Below are 7,500 nucleotides of genomic sequence, written 5' to 3' on the forward strand. Positions count from 1 at the left end.
GATCAGATTCCAAAACTTCATATAAAATTTCTAAAGGGCCTCGTATTTTATGTCCAAAGACTAATTCAAAAGGAGCCACGCCCGTGGATGAATTTGGATGACTTCTAAGAGCAAAGAGAGCAAAAGGAAGACCCTTATCCCATTCCTCTCCATGCTCATAACAAAATCTTCTAATTTAGTAAAATTAGTTCCACAATCAGTTTGTATCTTACGAGGGATCCCATACCTCGAAAAGAAAATTACCAACTGGTCAAATACAGCTTTTATATGTGCTTTCTTCATGGGAATGGCTTCAGGAAATCGTGATGCCGATCCATCACAGTCAGTAAATAGATAAAACCAGTTTTAGTTTTAGGCATAGGGCCTACTATATCAACTACCAGCTCATTAAATGGCTCCCCAATAGCTGGTATGGGATATAAGGTGCTTTTACAATTGTCTGATTAGGTTTACCTACCACTTGGCACACTGGACATTCTTTCACATATTGTTTTACTGACGATTTCATTCCTGGCCACCAAAAACATTTAGCCAACCTACGGAACGTCTTCCAGACACCAAAATGACCAGAGAATGATCATCATGAGATAATTTAATATTTGTCTCTGAAATTGAGAAGGCACCACTATTTGCTCAATACGGGACATTCGGGGATCATTAGCAACCAGGGGACGACTCACCCTATATAATATGCCCCTTTTTACCCAGAATCGAGGCTTCGTCAAGTCAGAAGTATCACCTAAATCAAAATTAAACTCTCTCTTCTGGCTTCAATAAAGCTGCTCGATCCCAATCGGGAATACATTATCACTACTTACTACACTACTTACTACAGACCCAGGTCTTCCTACATCTACGTCTACCTCTAAACTACTTAAATTTAACTCTTCATCATTATTTAATAAGTCTGCAGCTCTTGCTGCAGCTCTAGTGGTAACTGCTACTGAACACTTACTGATTGACAATATGGAAATAATTCTTGGCCATCACTATTAATCATATCATTTCCTAATATGCCATCAATACCAGCTATAGGAAGACTCTCGACAAACGGCCAACTCGGTCTTTCCATAATACCCAGGGAATGACAACATTACCTCTACTAAAGGAGCTGAAACTATTGTGTTCGGGAAACCTCTCAGAACAATAAAGTTAGCTGAATACTTCACCAAACCTTTTAAACTGCTTTCCAGCACTAACGACGAGCAGACCCTGTATTCTCTCAAAAACCTAACATCAATAATGACGGAATTATAAATTACTTATTTACGAGGCCATATGTATTTATCATATTTTAGTCATTCCTGTGGATTATTATTTTCCATCTCCGGGCGTACTATTTTCCACCACTACCACTATTTTATTATCGGTAATTTTACGTCAGGAGATGCACTTGGCATTAAAGCCACAGGATTATTCCTCTGAAGATAATTTGTTCTGGCGTGACACTGGAGCTTGGAAATGACCGGGTTTATTACACCAGAAACAAGTCTTCATATTACTATTTCTCGTTCCAGAATTACCTCCATTGAAAATACACGAGTACCAGGTTTACTCGTGAATTTTCCATTCTTACTAACAGGGAAATTATTCTGAACGACAGAATTCTTAGGCTTATTATTATCACCTCTTATTCCTTTATGAAAATTCGCTGACTTTACTACATTACTACTTATATCCTTGCTGGCGAAATTGCCTGAACCTGTTCTATGGGTCAACACAAATTCGTCAGCCACTAGAGCTGCCCTACCTAAATTAGTGACCTTTACTTCTTCCAAATAAATTCTTAGTTCTTTGGAGCAAGATTTCTTAAACTCCTCCAAAAGCACGAGTTCTCTCAAGGAAGAAAAAGTGACAACTTGACGACTTTTCAACCAGTCGTCAAACTGTTCCTCCTTGAACCTGGCAAATTCTACATACGACAAGGATGGCTGTTTATTAAAGTTCCTAAACTTCAACCTGTATGCCTCAGGGACCAAATCATATGCTTTTTAAAATTAGTGCTTTACCTTGTGATAATCCCTGACTATCCCTTCCTCCAAGGCATTATATACCCGGATTGCCTTGCCCACCAATTTACACTGATCAGCACTGTCCACATCTCTGGTGGCCAAGACAACCGAGCAGACACCCTCTCAAAGGCCTTGAAGAATTCAGGAACATTCCTTTCATCAAAAATGGGGACCAATTTAATGCAGCCCCAATATTAAAACCTATCAGGCTGACTACCTCGTGGGGTGCTAAATTGGTTAGGAGCCCCCTGTAACCTAGCCATTTCCAAATTAAGGTTGGCCATCTCTATCTCATGCCTCCTCACCCTCTCGTTCTCTGCATGCTCCAATTTCAACAACTCTATTTTTTTACAAATTAAATCATATTCCTGAATTTCCTTTGATTCAGAATTTACAGGCATTGTAGGCACTGCTGGCCCTAAATTCTCTACAGTCAAGAAAGGGTTTGTAGTTATATTTCCTCTTGGAGGCAAATTGGCCGCCGGACCTTCATAAATGACTCCAGTCTGAGGAGGATCATCAAATAACGAAAAACATGCACCACCACTAATTCCATTATCATCTACAACTAACCTATCATCATTTCCTAATTCACTACCTCTATCACTAATATTTTCCCCAACTAACCCTTCAGCCTCAGCCAAACCTTGCATAACACTGTTCTTTACCATTATTAGTAACTTCCTCTTTGTATCCGTCATTTTGAACGGAATACCCAACCATCTAGCACAACTAACCAGATATTCCTTACCTAGTATTGGTAAATGCCTAATACAGTCGGCAGACCCTAAGAACTCTGCAGGACTAAACTCAAAGTCTTCCAAATTATCCATAGTGGTAGGAGAGAAAGGTATTTCCAAAAATAAATACTATAACCCCACTGAGGAGCGTTCCAAGTCCCCAATTACTGTGTACACCTGAGCGCAAATCCTGTCATGGTCGCCAGATTGTTACGACCTCATTTACGGCCGTAATTTCAAGGGTTCTTGTCTCTACTCAGAATTTGCGGTCAGTAAAAATGTAACACAGCAACTTAGGAACAAAAGAACAAACACCTCAACAAAAGTTACAATATTTATTTCCACAAGAAAAGGTAATAGTTGGCAAAAATAATAATCAAAATGAATATATATATCAAAGCAGAAACCAACCTTAAGATCTTTAAAAGATCACCTATAACTAAATTAAACCCTAAACCAAGAAATAGGAAATAATAAATATGAAACTTCAGGCAGGTACCTTTCAAATTGCTGGCAAGATATATCTAACCTAAGAAACTGAGTTAGTTAGAAGGAAGCAAGAGAAAATAAGAGGGGAAACTTAAAATTATTTCTACCTAACACTTACAAACTAACTTAGCTGCTAAACTTAAGTTAATAAACAGTACATTACAAAATAACCTTACAAATTGATTGAAAGGAAAAATCACAAGAGGCTTAGAGAATCATCTCCTCAGGTCATACAAGATCCAGAAGACCGTACTGCAAACAGGGGCGTGCAAATCTACAGGTATCCAGCGATCCACAATCGTCTTAATAGTTATAAAAGTATCTCATACCTGTAGTAAGCCGCCCTACTTGTCTCCACGAGCTCCAAGAACTCACTGACGCTGATGCCTAGGTCAACCGGGTCAAGCTGCAATGCCTGCAGGCAACCCAAAATACCACAGGAACACCAAGGGTGGTAGCCTCCGAGAATCCGGGACGTCAACAGATCTCGCACGCCACACACTGCACCGTTCACAGTAGATACGGGCCAACTCGTTCAGAATCCTTCCGACGAACGAGGGAAGGGGCGTGGCTGATGAATGCCGCGGGTGACAAATACCAGCAACCACACACAAGGCAGCGAAGGAATAAAGATGCCGTGATCCAAATCTCCGTACAAAATTGTTGAAGTGACCATAAATAAAGTGGCGAAGCGTCAGGATGTGAGGAGGAACTCGAACTAACTCTGTCACGAATCACCACCCTTACGATCAAGCCTTCCACTTGAGTCAACACAGCTCATAGGAGAGAAAAACAATGATCGTTAATAAGGCACTTCAGTGGTTCACTAATACCGGGGGAGAAGGTGGTAAACAAAGCAAAACTGCGAAGTCATATGACTCCCTAACAGAGTTCATTAAACTAGGAAAAGCTAAATTAAATATAGGAAAAACGACGCTAGCTTATTAATAAATTTAAACTAGAAAAAGATCAAAATGTTGGAAAAGTATTAACAACTCATAATTAAATTATAGTAAATTTACTTTAATCTAATAATAACCCTAGGACTCACATAGCTTGGCCACGCTAAACTGTTAGCTCCCGCCTAGCAAATGGTCAAATAAAACAGCTTATGTAATATAAAAAAAACATTGGCCGGCTTAAAATAAAATATAAGTAATAACTGCACGTCTCTGGCAGCACAAAGTAAAGTCTATCACGCTTCATCTCCAATAACACTAGAATTTTCTCTCATCTTGGATTCTTGAATATCCCTCTTTGCTTGTCTGCAACTTCTAGAACAGACTGAAGCATGCTGTAGGAAGACGGAATGCCTCCCTAATTGTAGACTTCTAATGGCTTTGTAGACGAAAAATGCTGTAGAACTCTCGTAATCACCCTGGACAAATGACAGCAACCTCTCTGCACGGCTGGTGGACTTCTTGCTAGTGTCGGGGAACGACTTTTGGTGTGTTAGTATGTCAGTCAAGTCATCGGTCAATCAAAGAAAATTAACCCCAGACATACTACTTCTATCAAACAATGACCTCAAAAAGTCAGAAATACTAACTGAATGTCTCCCAGTTAACTCCACTTAACATGACCACTAAATCATAAGTCATTATCACAACTCGCAAAGGAAAAAAGATATCAAGTTCTCTAACTCAATTCTCCAACTCACACATCAGCACACAACCAAATCCAAAAACTCACAGCAACTCCACGGACTTCTGCACTCACATTTCAAACTCGAACGCTATCACAAGTAAAAAAAAAGAAAAAATAAATGAGCCCAAGAAAAAAAATCACGTAACAAGCTCTCTTTGCTTGTCTGCAACTTCCAGAACAGACTGAAGCATGCTGTAGGAAGACGGAATGCCTCCCTAATTGTAGACTTCTAATGGCTTTGTAGATGAAAAATGCTGTAGAACTCTCGTAATCACCCTGGACAAACGACAGCAACCTCTCTGCACGGCTGGTGGACATCTTGCTAGTGCGGGGAATGACTTTTGGTGTTAGTATGTCAGTCAAGTCATCGGTCATCAAGAAAATTAACCCCAGACTACTACTTCTATCAAAAACAATGACCTCAAAAAGTCAGAAAATACTAACTGAATGTCTCCCAGTTAACTCCATTAACATGACCATAAATCATAAGTCATTATCACAACTCGCAAAGGAAACAAGATATCAGTTCTCTAACTCATTCTCCAAACTCACACATCAGCACACACAAATCCAAAAACTCACAGCAACTCCACGGACTTCTGCACTACATTTCAAACTCGAACGCTATCAACGTAAAAAAAAAAGAAAAAATAAATGAGCCCAAGAAAAAAAAAAATCACGTAACAAGCTATCTTTGCTTGTCTGCAACTTCCAGAACAGACTGAAGCATGCTTGTAGGAAGACGGAATGCCTCCCTAATTGTAGACTTCTAATGGCTTTTGTAGATGAAAAAATGCGTAGAACTCTCGTAATCACCCTGGACAAACGACAGCAACCTCTCTGCACGGCTGGTGGACATCTTGCTAGTGTCGGGGAATGACTTTTGGTGTGTTAGTATGTCAGTCAAGTCATCGGTCAATCAAAGAAAATTAACCCCAGACATACTACTTCTATCAAACAATGACCTCAAAAAGTCAGAAATACTAACTGATGTCTCCCAGTTAACCTCCACTTAAACATGACACTAAATCATAAGTCATTATCACAACTCGCAAAGGAAAAAAGATATCAAGTCCTCTAACTCAATTCTCCAAACTCACACATCAGCACACACAATCCAAAAAACTCACAGCAACTCCACGGACTTCTGCACTCACATTTCAAACTCGAAACTGCTATCACAAGTAAAAAAAATAAAAAATAAATAATGAGCCAAAAAAAAAATCTCATGTAACAAGCCCAGACCCAAAAATGTTCTCTCAAGCTCTGATATTACAGAAACTCACAAAAATCAGTAAAAATCTCCAATGTTTTAATAGCAAAACCCCTTTACTGCTCATATAATTAATTACAATGAGTCTTAATGTCAAACTCCCATTTACGTAAATAACAACCCCCGATAAATTACATCACCCGATAAATTACATCTTCCGTCCAAAAAGAAATGCTATTTAAGCTCAATCCCCAATTACATCTCTCATAGGAAAAGGAAGAAGAAAAAAAAAAAAGATAATCACAAGTAAACTTCCCAACCACAAAACACATAATATATGCATAATATACATAATCCCCGCATTTTTCCCCAAGAAATGCCCCATCTATAGTTACGGAATTTGTGATATCGCAACTTTTATTGACCGACACGGCCAGAAAGCAAACTCTTACATGCGCTTCATGAAATGCTATTGTCAACATTTCCAGATATTGCAAAAACTCTGAGCAATCACCACTAAAGGAAAAGGAACAGCACACAGCGGACTCAACGCAGCGCTTGTCAGCAGAAAAATCCACCTGCGGACGTGTATGATCGACTGCAGCATAAAAAATGTCTAGTCAGACACACAAGTTCAGAAACTCGTGAATCTATAGAAAAATGTCTATATTGACACGAAGTAAGCACATTTCACAAAATTAACTCCAGGATATGACTAATGTGTTCAAAAATTTGTCTCGAAGACTTAACTTTCAACATGACACTGCCCAATCATATAAAAAAAAATTATCACCTATTTGGGATAAATAAAAAACTACGATAAACTCGTAATTCAGCAATTATATGCCTCCAAACATAATACACTTGTTAACATAAAAAATGCACAACATCTCCATAGGACTTGTAATGCAGTAATGCCACTCGCCTCCAAATAGTCACGAAACCAAAAAGAAAGAACCACAGAAATCTTCTCTTGGCTCGAAAGAAAACTCCATAACCACAAAAAAGGGTCACCCACCAAAGATTAATTCCACCTCCATATATTAAAATATGTGACACCATATTAATAATAACACCACTCCAGTGATAAAATATTTCCACCATTTGGTTAATAACCACCCCCCACACCATAATCACTCTTATTTCTCTGATAGCCACATATTAATAAAAAAAACCACCACTCCAGGAATAAAAAAATATTCACCTCTATTTCGGCAAATAAAAAATATTTACCTCTATTTCACCAATAACTCCATGTGGAATAAAACAAGGCTCCAAAAAACAAAAAAATATTAAATCTCCAAAAAGGATAATAGAAAAAATTAAATCCCATCTCCAAAAAAATGTGCACTCAAAGCATTTAACTCACACACCCACAAATATTGCCCCATATATCTCC

This window comes from Macrobrachium nipponense, chromosome 14 (assembly GCF_015104395.2).
Source record: "Macrobrachium nipponense isolate FS-2020 chromosome 14, ASM1510439v2, whole genome shotgun sequence".
NCBI classification, from domain to species: Eukaryota; Metazoa; Arthropoda; class Malacostraca; order Decapoda; family Palaemonidae; genus Macrobrachium; species Macrobrachium nipponense.